This window comes from Sinohyriopsis cumingii, chromosome 13 (assembly GCF_028554795.1).
Source record: "Sinohyriopsis cumingii isolate HCF-2022 chromosome 13, ASM2855479v2, whole genome shotgun sequence".
Taxonomy (NCBI): Eukaryota; Metazoa; Mollusca; class Bivalvia; order Unionida; family Unionidae; genus Sinohyriopsis; species Sinohyriopsis cumingii.
The window spans coordinates 38,333,459-38,347,285 of NC_142973.1; the positions used below are offsets into that span (position 1 = coordinate 38,333,459).

The 13,827-nt window shown below is 36.3% G+C and overlaps 1 protein-coding gene across 4 annotated transcripts in view; it reads left to right on the plus strand.

Moving 5' to 3' along the window:
* The first annotated feature begins 11,258 nt into the window (after window positions 1-11,258).
* The window catches only part of LOC149785237 (uncharacterized), a 226,185-nt gene continuing 223,616 nt past the window's right edge, over window positions 11,259-13,827 (plus strand). For 3 of the 4 annotated variants that reach the window (XM_089979066.1, XM_089979072.1, XM_089979070.1), the window contains exon 1: window positions 11,259-11,357. The gene's annotated coding sequence lies outside the window, so the exon portion shown is untranslated. The remainder of the gene's footprint in view (window positions 11,358-13,827) is intronic. The other variant, XM_089979069.1, reaches the window with a different exon arrangement.

Below are 13,827 nucleotides of genomic sequence, written 5' to 3' on the forward strand. Positions count from 1 at the left end.
CCATCCTTAAAGTCTTTCCCTCGAAACAACAGAGGCCCACGCATTTCTTGAGGGTGCACTTTCAAGGTGTAGCGTGGAGCTAGGACACCTTGCAATGTTTGCATTTCAGGAATGCCACAGGGTGTGTCTGTGGACAGGCCGGCTTGTTGCAACAGGGGTTCTGCTTCACTTCGTTGTTTGGCTCGGTCGGATCGTTGAATAGTTTTCCAGGTTCTTTTCCATTCTACCGTGTCATTCTTGTTAGCATAGGTTCGTCCCACCACGATGGCCCTGGCTAAACACATCTGGTCTTGAGGGTTGTGAATTCGGACGAGACTCTTTTTGGTGCTGCGAAGGTCGTTCACCAATAAGACTTTTTTGCGGCCAGTCCCTTGAGGAGGAGAGACGTGGGTCATGTCCAGTGTGGCTTTTTCATCGGTGATGTCAAACTGGTCATTGGATTGTTGTACGTGTTGAATCTTGTCCATGACTTTGGAAGCAGTCAATTCTGCAGGGCTGCTAAACTCGATCCAAACAGGGGATTTCAAACCGTCGTCTTGTATGGAAAGTCTCAAGCGACCGTCTTCTTTGGGTTGACATTGTCGCTTGAGTGTGGTGAGCAAAGAATCCCACACCCCGGTGATGAACCCTTCTGCTTTCTCTAACGGTACTTCAGCCTTGAAATCTTTAAACTTCACCGTGTATTTGTAAGCCGTGGTTCTAAATTTTCTAGAGGAGCGCTTTTCCGTCTCTCGAATGGAATAGTACTTTTCAGGGTTGGCTGAGGGTGGTGAACTTGGTTTAGAGGGTTCGGATTCTGGTTCACTCATGTCCTCTTCAAAATCACTGGCATGAATTTGTGCCAAGACTTCAGCCCTGGTACGAGGCGATAGATCACGTTTCTGCCTCTTACTTTCTTCTTCTTTCTTCTCAAATGAATTGGATCGTTTCATCTTGAGTGCAAAACGTCAAATGACTAAAGTTTAAACACCATAGACGAATTTATAGTCATGGCAAACCAGCGTATATAAAAGGGTGTGTGTCTTGTCCTTTCACTATTCATTTCACTCTCAAACCGAGCACAACGATGGAAGAGACTAGCCAAATCGAACGTTTCATCAGAGCTTTGCGAGGGGTCATTAGAAAATTCTCTTCAGGCCAGCCTTCTGACTACTCTCCTTCTTTTCGAGATAAAAGTGAAGATACTTGCTATATCTGTCAAAAGAAAGGGCATTGGTCTTCAGAGTGTCCAGACCGTCAAAAAAGAAAAACAGGGGTTAAAAGAGACAAAAGTCAAGATACCTGTTATTATTGTCAAGAAAAAGGACATTGGTCTCCAGATTGCCCAAAAAAGAAACAAGAGGAGTCAGAAGAAGAGAGGGATTCTTCAGAGGAAGAAGAGGAGGAAGATAGCAGACAGGTGAAGAAAAGAAACAGGAGAAGAAAAGAAGAAGGGAAGAAAGCGAGGAGGAACAGGAGGAAAAGACTGTGACGGTGAAGAAATTTAAAAAACAGAGAGACTAAACAGTGAGACAGAAGAAGTGAATGTACTTTTTAAAGTGCTCTGTTGTGAATTGTGAATTGGATTGTAACTATTTATAAAAGAATAAATTAGGTATAAAAAGGTAAGTGTCTTTGAGTTTTGATTTTAAAGAAGAAGCTACACTCACGCACTCATATACGCGTACTATCGGGGTAAAATGGTTTTTTTTTTTTGTTTTTTTTTTTGAGTTATTGGCAATTGAAAGTCTATCTCTTTTCGAGAGAAGTGGGTGGCCCTGAAAAGGGGCCTTTGGTTTTTGGTGAAGGGGTGAGTTTAAGCAATCAACTTTAACTGCCTTAAGCCTTTGCCACGGCCGAGGCCTACTTCTGATGATGATGATTTGGTTGAAATCACTAAGGGTGATACGGTAGGCTTAGTCACAGGGTTGGCGTGTTTAGCTCGGGAAGGTCGTATTCTCTTCGTTCGTGATAAAGAAGTCTGATGCATTTGTTTCAGACTTCTTAACTCCGATAAAATGTCTAACAGTACCGTGACCGTTTGATTTTCACCCTCTTGTTTCTTTGCTGCTTCTTCTTCTTGTTTTTTTTCTTACCTCTTCTTGCTGTTGTTGCTGTAAAAGAAAAGCTTGTTCCGCTTCCTTTTGTCGTTGTATAAATTTCTCCAATTCTTCTTTCTGTCTCTGTCTAAACTTCTCCACGTGTGGTAATGAAGGTGAAGAAGGTTCCGGAACAAATTCTTGCGAGGTAAGAAAATCCACAAAATCCCAATTCACCTCTTCTGAAAGTAAGTCCGGGTTCCCTTGTGTAGTCTCCACTGCTGGTGCACCCCAATTGATCGTTTTCTGAGTTTCCGTCATGTTGAATAACTAACGCATGGATTGACAGCGCACAGGCGCTAGCGAATCTATATGGACCACGTGACGTCACAGACTGTTCTCTTCGGATTGGATGCGAGCTGACTGAATTTTGTAACGCGTGTTTGGATTGGTCAATGAACTCAATCCGTTTCAATCCTTCCTCTACCTATAAATAAGCGCAGTTCACTGCATTGAGTTACCTGTTCTCGTCGCCTCAGCATGTGGACTGACGTTGAATCTTCCACCCTTGTGTCAACAATGATGTTCAGGACGGACATACCGATGTATGTCCGATCCGAATGGACAGTTGTCCATAGGACCGCCAGCAACCTATCGATACGTAGGATTTACGTGGAGTGGCAAGGATGCCTCAAAAGAGTCCTGATTTACGGTCCTACAGTGAGACGAAGCCTAAGGACAAGAAGAAGTCACAGATGCCCTTTATATTAAGGGCATATATAAACCCAAAGGCCCTTTTCAGGGCCACCCACATCTCTCGAAAAGAGATAGACTTTCAATTGCCTACCCCTTTTTTTTATTTTTTTATTTAAAAAAAAAAAAAAAAATCCCATGTTAAATTCCCCTTGTCCCTAGAATTGCTTTTTTTCTCCCATGTTAAATTTCCCTTGTCGCTCAAGAGACCCACGATTTATTCCCCATGTTAATTTCCCTTGTCGCTCAACAGACCCAAAATATATTCCCATGTTAATTTCCCATTGTCGCTAAAGTGGCCCAGGAGTTTACGTAATGTTGAATTTCCCATTGTCGCCAAAGTGGCCCAGGGTGGTTTTTAATGCTAATTCCCACTGTCGCTAAAGTGGCCCCATTCACTACTTTTACTTCTTCATATGAAATCATTCTCCAGCAAATGCTGAATTCATTCTTCAAACATTCCTGTTTGAGAGGGTTCATCCTGTACGGATGCTGTTTCACAGGTGTGGAATCTACAATTTCAACACCATGGTAGATTTTATTTGTTCATGTTCGAACATCTGGAAACAATTGTCCATGTTTTAATAATAACTGTTTTCGTTCACTCTTTTCTGTAGCTATAAATGTGAACGTCTCTGGACCACGTTACATCCCAGGAGTACTAGTGATGTAATCTAAGTCATTACTTTATTTCTAACTTTATAAGGACGATAGTACTTGAACTGAAGAGTTGTTTGAGGTACGGGCAAAAGACACAAAAATCTGTCATCAGGCTGAAAATCACTTTCTAACATACATTAATTTCATTTTTGACCTGGTCTTATGTATGTGACCGACACTTTAAAACATTATACAAAATGGTTCGTCAGATGCAGGAATAGTTTTCAGATGATCCTTATGTATCTTCTGACTGAGTTTTCATATCATTTCACAAGTATGGCAAGATCTACAATATTCAGAAACATTACTTTTCATTTTCGACCTATAAAAATGATTTAAGATCTTGTGGCAAGTCTTAAACGGACAGCCAAGGGAGTTTCTTGGACTAGACGAAGAAGTTCCTGTCTATACGACTTAGGACCAAACAATTTGATAGATCACTGACCACTCGTCACCAGCAGGTACCTCATGTAATCTCAATTTACTCATAAAGACCCTATTTTTAACAAAAATAACAAACAGGTACTTGCGTGGCTTCAATTTTGCTAATCGCCCTCTGAAACAAATAGTATGTTTCAGGATCTTGTTCCTCTTCAACAATGGGTGATTATCGCTTGTCACCCTAATTAGAATCACGAGAATAAGCAGTAACAAGAGGATCCCTGTGATCAATATCTTTTGATTGATCCATACTAGGAGCGAATATGACCTCATCAAAAGCATGACTAAAAAATGTGTCAGCTAAAGGAATAATTTTCTGATTTAAAAAAATTATTCTCAAGAACTGTCTTTGCCATTAACTAAAGAAGCTGGGTGTGAATCAGAGATTTCATTTTCAATAGGGTCGACATTCTGATCAAAAGAAGGCTTGTCGGTTACAAGTGCATTAACCACAGCCTTATCTCCAGCTAGATCTTTGCGTAGTAATAAACGAATACCATCAATGGGTGTTATACGCCACCGTTCCAACTGTCACGGGTCCTGAGACTAAGCCTGATGATTAATTTACACAATGGAGAAGAACATTAACAAAGACACAAAAGTAGAACCAGGATGAAGGTCACAAGTTCATTTCTAGAAAAGTCAAAGATGTCAATAAGATAAAATCTGTTATTAATTTATAATAAAGAATGTTGTAAGCATCAAGTTGACCTTTTTTTATTATGAGGGAATTCTTATTCCCTAGACACAGACCCAAAAAAAAATAATGGAAAAAAAACAACAAATAAAATCTCTCTCTCTCTCTCTCTCTCTGTATATATATATATATATATATATATATATATATATATATATATATATATATATATATATATATATATATATATATATATGTGTGTGTGTGTGTGTGTGTGTGTGTGTGTGTGTGTGTGTGTGTGAATCCCATTAACCCAACTTAAGTCGACGGGAACAGAATACAGAATTCGTAAAGGTTATGTTTGCTCCGTTAATCCAGAAATACGCATTCCGGGTTCTAAAATAAAATTCGGGGATCAAAGTGTAAAATTACTATAAAATTTGCCTAGATAACCCGTAAATAATCTGTCCCAAAATAAGACAATTGTCGATGAATCTTATATGAAAATACAATCAGTCGGGTAAAAAGATTCACACGCAAATCTGGTTATTCGTCTATTTTACAATGTCTGGCCGGGCAAATTCTGACCAATGTATATCTTTTGCTACTCGCCGACGGGGGTGTTAATAATTAAATAAACACACTTGGATCAAATCGTCCACACTTTTGACATAACATATGGCTAAAAATTAAGTGTCATTAAGTCTCTTTGCAACAGTCACATCTTGTTGATGGCTTTACCACTAAAGTTCATCGACTCAAGCTTTGGACAAGTACTCTCCTTCATTACAGAATTTAAAAAATACCTTAATTATGTGAACATTAGCAGCAATAACAGTTGTAAATACAACTTATAAAGATTAATGTATTGTTTTTAGTTTATAATAACTCCAATAACTGTTTAACTGCGAGATGAAAGTTTGTATTCATTGTACTTCTTACGTTATTATGGAGACACTGTCAAGAGAGTGTAGACGAGTAGCGATAACGGCCAGCATGGGCGCCCTAGACATTTCTCCCGGGATGGTGTGGTGTAAAGATATAGTGATCAGACATTCTTTTTCTTTTTTTTACTGATGTAGGACTAAATCATGCATAGAGGTGAAATCGGAGGGTGGGGGCTACCATTATGTGCGGGTGCCCATGCCGGCCAGCATACAAAAATAGCCAAAACTAAGATCACCCAAAAGCTACCATTCAAGATATATGTCGGGCTAATATATAAAGAATCACATCAGATGTATTTGTTTGGTTCCACTGCAACCTTCCCAGCCAATGTTAGAAATGTAGCACATTGCATTTCTCACTTTTATTGTCTTTTAGTACCACATATATACAGATTAAATTGTTTTAACCAGCGTCTCCAATTTTCAGCAACATAATATTCAAATAATAAACAATTTCGTGATTTAACCTGTTCCATTTTTGTATCGTTTAAAACTTCTGACACCACTTTAATAATGTCTAAGTCCTTTAAAGAGTATATAGTTTAATAATTAAAGATTATGTTCGATAGGTGTTTATATGATAACTAAGCATCCTCATGTACTATTATAACCTTGTCCCGATAATACAGTGATATTACCACAAATATTTTCATAAAGCAAAATATATCTGGTTTCTTAGACCAAGCTGTATTTGTTTGATGTGTATATTGAATTTTGAATAGAGCTAGAAGTGATTTTACAAATTTCATAACTATGTTGTCGCAGGATAATTTTTTCAAAGAGGTGAAATATTTCATAAATTTAGTACAAAAACAGTAAGTTTTTATTATCAAGTGATATTGTGTGTTTGTTTCCAAGTTTTGTGTTATCAAGTATGGTGAAGAATAGTTTTGCTGTAAAATAATATACAATAAAAAAAATATTTGATTAAACTATTTCAGACATAACAAAGTTAACCTGCAATGTTTTAGAATGATGAAGATTTACAGATTACATTCAATATTATGACCTCGTGAAAATCCCCAATGATGCTGATAATATAATTAAATTGAAGGACTAAATTAAGCATCCGATGTGATAAAATACAAGGATCTGGGTTCGGTTCAGTTTTCAGTACAACTCAAAATACCGAAACTTTTATAAAGGCAACCTATAATCCGGAAGACTTCAAGAGAAAGGATACAAGAGTTATAAAAAAATTCGGCCCACAATATGATGCAGAAAATTGAAGAGGATTTTCAGACAATAAGAATGAAAAGTAAGAAGTATAATTAATGGAAAAGATGCAATGAATCGTTTAAAGTTTTGAACCATCTGAAAACACTATACCACCCCGCCCCCTAAAAACAGCCATATAACAACACAAAATAAACAATAGAAAGACGGTATATGTGTCAGTACTAAAGAGTATAAATGCTTTGTTTTTAAAAATTAATTATTTTTGTAAGAATGTTTATGCATACATAGCGCATAAGAAAATAAATGAAGTAAAAGACGCGCGCCATTGGAATTCCTGTTGATCTATAAATCAAACGAGAAAAAGAAAGTAGATCCCAAAAACACCACTGTTAAACAACAAATATCACACAAGAAAAAATGTGACAAGTTGACTACAATGTACGCAATGTCCTATCATGGTAATAAAATACATCACATCAGGAATTAAATGTGATTACATTAAAACTATAAAGTTGATTTAAACAACATTTTTACAAAGATGTAAATCAAATAGATTCTAAAAGCTGCCTTCTACAATATTTGTAACAAGACAAAAGACAACGAAAAGCAGTTAGATATCGATTCTCTCACGGGGACATAAGGTGCAGCAGCGATTCACACAAATGCTCGACCGACTATTCATTTTGTTTGGATTTTTTTTTTTTTTTTTATAGCCATGGACAAATCTATAAAACCGTCAGTCACGAAGAATGACCACAGAATTGGGAGACTTGGTACATCATTCAGTTCCGGTGTAACAGGCAATAGTATACCCCCAGGCCGGAGTATACCTGGGGTTAAAGCGGCCTAGGGTAGATTATACCCGGGTATATTATGGCCTGGGCCAATTTATACCCCTGGGGTATATTATGGCCTAGGTCAATTCATACCCCTCAGGCCAATTTATACCCCCATGATATCAATAGTGTTGAGCGATATACACAAGAATTACTTAATTTTTCAACATTTTATTGAGGATTCAGCTTTGTCAGGTAAGTTAAGTGACATGTTTCAGTCGTACTCGTAGTCTGTCAAGGCATATACATACAAAATAAGATTATATATATATATATATATATATATATATATATATATATATATATATATATATATATATATATATATATATATATACATACATACATACATACATACATACTCTTCATGTCCAGAGACAGTGTTAATCATGTGGTACACTATCGTGGTAGTGTCAATGCACAACAATTTGAGCTTTTTGTGGAAAACTTGAAGAAGAAATCAAGAATCATGATACAATATATACCTCACATTCTTCCAGTACAATTGTATTGATTAACTATTATATTTCCAACACTCAGTATGTTCTAGTTTTTAAATCACAATGGTATTCTTATTTCTTTAAGCTGAAGCTAAAACATACCTCAATACTCAGAAAAGGCGGCGATGATTGTTGTTCATGTTTTCCTGCTACAAGTAAAGACCAGAACGATAAGTAAATATTAATTTAATATACAAGTGGGGCATATTCTGGTCTGAAGGGGTATGGTCTGGCCCAGACTATTTTACACCATCGAGCATAGTTTAGCCTAGGACACTTTATCCCCCGGAGTATACTCTGGCCTGTGCCAAACTATACCCGGGTTTAATCTGGGCAGGGGTTAATTTGGCCTGCTACACCGGTTCATGTCAAGTGTTCGGGAGGGGTTTTCTAAGCAGGAACCAGACTAGGGGTTTTCCAAAATTTAAAAAGCGTCCTGACTTTCCTCGAAAGGGCATCAAAGCAAACTTCTATGTGTCTATTCTGAAAGTGTACATAATACACAATAAAAGTGCACAAGAATAAAACGATGGTAAAAGTTCAAGTGATCAGTAATTGTGCGTATCCCGAAACCCTGGCAAGCCTCCCTCCCACCTATTCCCTTTGGCCCTGTAATTTGGGCGGGGAAAAACAACATTTCACAGTGTGCAGATATACAAATTCTTTATTTGTTAGTAACTGAAATTAAACCACTGATATGAATGGTAGAATCATTCTTAGAGAAGCTGCGCCCCGAAGGAAGAATTGTGGTTGTAAACAAAATTGCGACAGAGAACAATTAAACTAAATTTTTCTATCCGTTTTTTGATTTTGTCAAAAATTGATTCACCTAGAGTTGGAGGATGAGGAGAATACTCCCTTCCACAACAATAAGTTACACTACATCTTACCCAATTTGCTAGAGAGCTACAACTGCAACGGGCATGCCTATTGCTGTACATACAACAGTTATTGCAGCGCCCTTTTATTTCATTGAGTTTTATTCTGTCACAAAGGAGGTTTATGGCTTAATTTTTTTTTCTTCTCAATTTAATTCATATTAAACTTGCAAATATTTTTTAACAATTTTTTCTATATCTATAATTAGTTATGCTAAATAACCAATTTACTCTGTCAGTGCTATACTTGCAGTATAGTATACAATAATTTAATTTTGTTAACTTAGTTTTACTTTGAAATATTTAAAATACAAGTTATACGTTCACAATTAAGATCAAGTTTTTTTTTTATATAATCTTCTTCGATCATTGTTATCTTTCTTATTTATTTGGAAAAATGTACTGTTTATATCGCTTCCATATTAGTATGCGCATTTTTTTTCTAATCGCTGCGTGCGAACATAAAAAAAGAGAATGGGAAATATTTTGCAATTGTTTCTGCACAGTATATATAGGCATAGTCCCGGTTACGCAAAAGTGAATTTTTTAGATGTTTGTACAGCATCTATCATAAAACGCCAACTATCTTATTATTTAAAAAGAAAAATATACATATTAAAAAACAAGAGAGGAAAGCACAGGGACTCGTTATAAATTAAAGAAGCATCCTGAAAATTAATACATATTTAAATTTAACATTTTCGCATTATAGTACTTCGCTTTTAAAAGTCTCCTGTAAGCAGCAAAAGAATACAGCTGTTTGGCGAAAGGATCATCAATTGGTTGCGACCAACCCCCATGTAAAATTCCTAAAAAGTAACACCATACAGGTAGCGTCTTGTATTAACTTACTCTCGTGAAAATCGTGTTCACTGAAGACAAAATACGAATTGTTACTTAACATAAACGGTTTCAGCTTTCCACAGATACTCGTAGATTAACTCGAGACGGATTCGATGACAATCAAAATTAAATATATACCACCATGTCTGACAATTCTGCGCGTCAGGTAATATTTCGCAACGATACGACATTCCTGTAAACATTGGATCACGTGCTGTTTTTGGTCGAATATCCAATTTGTATCAAGAAAGAACGATCGTCCGTTTATTAAGGAAGTGATATTCATGAAGTGTGCAAAAATATCCCACATTTCTACGCTAATTGCATATGAAAATGTGATTTCTATATGTCAACATGAAGACCCATTCCATGACCGTCTTGAACTTGTAACCCAGAAAATCCTATTTACTATGTATCTTTTAGAATCATAAAATAAATACATTATATAAAAGATAGAAATGTATACCTTAAAACAATACTGCATTTTAATCCAAGTTTCCAATTTTGCAAGTTGTCACACACGTTGTTTTCTAGTCTGCTTTACCACATGTCAACTTGCCGCTAGAACGGGATTCTCATGAAATTCCCTGGCTTATAGTCTGTTTCTAAATTTTTTAGTAATGTTTTTCCATAAGCGAGAAGTTGTAAACACATTACATTCTATTCATTGTTGGTTCTCTTCAACATAATAGCCTATTTTGTATAAAATGCTGAACTTTAATAAAAAAAAAAATTTACACGATCAGTTTAGCTTGCTTAATATCTGTAGCCATTTATTTACATTGTTACGTTGAATTTTGTAAAACCAGATACAAACCGACCTAATTACTCGACCGAAATGCTGACACAGTCCAAAGTAATATATTTCATTTCCTTCGCCTGATTAATAACCATTACATATTTTCAAAGCTAATGCGCAGAATAGGCCGATATATCGCGAGTCACGAAACCACAGGGGTGGTATCTGGTGTGTCCAAAATTAGTATTATTTGGAGCAGAATATTCTGGTGACAATTGCCTCTTTTCAAATGGTACGCATTACAGTATTTTATTTACGTTAATCGGTCGAATTCGGTATGCGTTTTGCTTCAATATTGGTGATGGAAAACTTTGGTGCGCAGAAATGCCCAACAGCATTGTATAATAAGCAATATAAATGGCCAAGTCAAAACCCAGGGTTTTAATTGACAAGGACTTCCCATAGGCATGACATGTAAGCACACAGGCTCCAGGGCAAGGCGAACGAGGCCACCGCCTTATCGCTTTTGCTGCTTTGGTCCCTGCATGATGCCTTGGTCCCCGCACATCCTAGGGCCGGGCCTGACAGGCTCGTTATAAGTGAAATTGAGACTATCTGTCAATGGATAGAGGACTGTGGGGCCTAAGTTCGCAATAATGTTGTTACGTTGTTACAGGTTTCGACTCTCCCATAGCCGTATCTACTGACCCTTACCATTAACTTTATTTGTAACGAGACACTGTGTGGCAAAAATACGTTGTGCTACCGTTGTAAGCGCCAAATTCAACCTCGAAAACAACCAATGGAACACGCACATTTACCCTTGACGTCATGAACCAATATGGAGGTCACCAAACGCCAAAGTGGTGCGTGTAAAACTTGACTGTTGCGTGTACCGTTATTCGCACGCAGCAAACGTGAATAAGGTAAATATTTGTCAATAATGCATCATTAATGCCCTCTAAAATTCGATCATTGCACAAGTATTGCATATAATGGTTGTATAAGCATTGCATGTAGTCGAATAGTATGCTTGATTGAATTTCAATCCACGCTTTCGCTTGGACGAGCACTTTGCACTTTGCAGACCTTGCGATTTAACATTTCCATCGTTGTTTAGGCTTCTTGTTTTGAGATTTACAAACTAGCAAGACTGTGACCGGTTATAAGAGAAGCATGTTAGTTTAATAATAGTTTGATAATGAATTTTTCGATCTCGTAGAGTTAATCGGTATCATTAATTTGCATGTAAACAAGCTAGGTTTGGGGTCATCGTAGTTCTACAAAGTAAGGCGTCGACCCTGATATGTATGTTTTGGGGGGTCGAGCTCCAAAACATACATATCAGGGTCGATGTCGTACATTGTAGGACTAGGAGTCATCGTACTTGGAAAAATCCTTGTCAGTCAACAGATCCACCAGTTGTGTGTGCAACAGGGATGTAGATCATAACGGGAGGTATGGTGGTGGATGGGGGCCCAAATGTGTCTATAAACATTACATGGAAGGAAACTTGATAGGACACTGTTCTGTACTCAATTTTAAGTGCCTGGTTGAACAAGAAACAAAGTTATGTCAGGTGTGACTTGCACTTTTGTCAGAATAATGTATCTATTGTAGTCCTAGTTTCTTTAGATCCATCCCAGCCCATTTATAATATTTGGAGATTTATGTTGGGGTTTATGGTCAAAGTCAGTTTCCTTTAAAAGTTGGAATTCGCTGACACAGTGCAGTGGAGGCATACAGTAGCTGCTTACCAACGGTCTCACAACCTTAAATGATGTTACAAGTAATAACTTTTGTTTTTATTGAACATAACTTGTCAGGATTTTACATGTTCCCCTACATGACCACTTGACCAGGTGTCTGGGTCATTTCCCTACAAAGAATTTTCGTTCCTGATCTTTACACTTCTTGCCATACTTTGACGCACGCACACACACACACACACATGCATTCATACAAACACACTCACAAATATTGTACACAAAGAACTATTCATGAAAAAATTTTTTACAATGCCTGTTTCATGTGAAAGTAAAGAAAATCGAAGAAATCAGTAACAAAAAGGGTCCACTTTTCCCAAAACGGATCACTTCTATTATTCACTTTGGTGACATTTTTCCAGCTCTTTATATGATAAAACACAATTTTATAATAGGTGAGATTTGGAATTTTTGATGTACAATGAGCTCTGTATATAACATATTTTGAAACATATAACATATATAATTAGGAAGTTGATAAGATCATCAATGTTATTTCCTATAAAAACAGCTTTTTGTGTCATTTTTAAATTAAATAATTTCCCAAAATGTTCACTAACTGAACATTCATAGAATTTATTCTATTCCCTGCTTACAGAAGGTGTGTTTATCATTATCACTTAAGTTTGTCATTTTCAAAAGCTGGTTTGAAGCAACATTTCTATGTAGAAACCTAAAATTAAAATCAGTTTTGTCTCTTTTGTGTAAAGTTTAGCCAAAAAAAAATAGTTAGACCATTCCTTTACACTAATTGCATGCCCAAGCTGCCTGGACAGAGTATCATATTTAATGTTTGGCTTTTGTATCTTAGTTTTTATTAGATCTTTAGAAATAAATGTATTCGTTGCTCTTACCCTAAGAAGTGAAGCTTTGTCGATTATTACAAAGAAGCTATTTCTTTTTCCACTTCACTGTTATCTATTAGTTAAGGGCAAATTATTGCATAAAATTACTAGTATGTCTTGTTTGTTTTATTTCATCAAAACTTGATAGAAATCCTGGTGCATCAGAAAGGTGTTTAATAAGTACAGCACCATTGTTCTCCACCTGGTGTATGATTTAAAGTTGTCTGTTGTTACTAAATCTGCATTAAGTAATGAAATTGGTTTCCAACTTTTCATGAATTTTCTATCTTTATCTTCCTTTGGAATGCAAGTAATGATTCCCTGCAAGTGAAATTTGAAAAATGTTGCATATTATATCATCATTTAGAGATCTATTTGTAGAATTGAACAGTAAATCCATCAGAACTAGAGCTAGTTTCGCTTTTTATATTTTTCAATATAAACCATATTCCTGGAAAGTCTAGTTATTTTCACATGGGCTTCTTTCAAAATCTGAAAAGCTTTTATCGTGATTGAAAAAGTAACTATGAGTTTTTAAATTGTTGTTGTATTTGCTTTTGTATAGTTCTTCAAAAAATATTTAACATCATATCATACCTACATGAAATTAGTAGGAAAATTATTTATTTCAGAGAAATTGCAGTTATTATTATCGTTGTGTCTTTGATCTGCTGATTGGCAAGTTGAAAGTACAGCATTGATGAAATTTGACTTGGTATTCAACATTTGTATTGCTAGTCATATGTCTTTACAATCTTGCAACCTACATGTCAAATAGTAATGTG